The 1,243-nt window shown below is 39.2% G+C and overlaps 1 protein-coding gene across 2 annotated transcripts in view; it reads left to right on the top strand.

Annotated features, from left to right (window-relative positions):
- Positions 1-1,243, top strand: part of map7d2a (MAP7 domain containing 2a) — an 11,017-nt gene that overhangs the window by 1,424 nt on the left and 8,350 nt on the right. The gene's annotated exons all lie outside the window — the stretch shown is intronic.

Here is a 1,243-nt window from a genome sequence, read left to right as displayed (position 1 = left end):
CACACACACACACACACACACACACACACACACACACACACACACACACACACACACACACACACACATATACATATAGATAGATAGATACACACAAATTTATTTTTAATGTTTAAGAGTAATCTGACAGGCTCCTCTATAAAACAGAGACAACCTGGTCTTTATTACCCTCAAAGCCATAAAAGCTGCAGTCAATAATTGCAACCACCTTACTCAGAGGTAGACTTACCTGTGAAAATATAAAAGAGCTCATGTCATCATGGACATGTTACAAATCGATGAGTGAGCACAGGAATATGTTTAATGAAGTCAGCTGAGCATTAACGTTTAGCTCTCGTGTCTGATGTCAGTCAGATCATGCAGAAAAAGGAGTCTGTGTTGTCTGCCAGATTTCAGCAGGCAATAAAAGCCCTGACTGGAAAGGAAGTAATTCACTTGATGAAGTGAAGCGACTGGCTGTGTGAGGACAGTTCAGCCAGCGACGCACAGATCGATTGAGTGAATCTGTGGAATTAAAATTTTTCATGGCTGGGCTTTACACTGATGATGTGCTACTGACTTATTTCAGGATTCATTTCAGGACAATAGTCATCTCACAGTATAATATTTGATCATTAATCAAGGGGCAGGGATAGCTAGGTAGAGTGGTGGCCCCATGATCAGAAGGTTGGGGGTTCAATTCCCCTGAACATCTACCCTGAGGTACCCCTGAGCAAGGTACCATCCCCACACGCTGCTCCCCGGGCGCCCAATGGCTGCCCACTGCTTCACTGAGAGAGTGGTTTAAATGCAGAGAGGAATTTCCCCACGGGGAATAAATAAAGTACTCTTTCTTAATGTGTTTGTTTTGACTCTTGAACTTTTAGAAAATGTGTTTGTTCTAAATCTTAAAATCCAAAAGGGTTTATATTCTGACTTATTACTGTAATTTATGGGTGTCAGTCTATTTATTAAGGGAAAAGACTTAAAATGAGAACACATCATGTGACTGTGGTTTATTTTGCTGTGCACAAGTGTTGTGCAAAAATAGAATGTGGGAATTTAAAGTGTTATAAATGAGTTTTTGGCCTATAATGTGTGAAAAATGTGTTAGTGAGAATAAAAAAATATGTTTGTCAAGATAAATCTGGCCAAGAGAGCAGCAGAAATTGTCACAAATATGACATCACAGTTCCATAAACATACTTTCATGGACCAAATGGATCTATCTATCATCTATATGATGATATAGATAGATAGATAG

This window comes from Pundamilia nyererei, unplaced genomic scaffold, assembly GCF_000239375.1.
Source record: "Pundamilia nyererei isolate P.nyererei 1_Seehausen unplaced genomic scaffold, PunNye1.0 scaffold00064, whole genome shotgun sequence".
Taxonomy (NCBI): Eukaryota; Metazoa; Chordata; class Actinopteri; order Cichliformes; family Cichlidae; genus Pundamilia; species Pundamilia nyererei.
The sequence above is the reverse complement of the archived record's forward strand: the minus strand, read 5'-3'. Positions and strand labels throughout refer to the sequence as shown.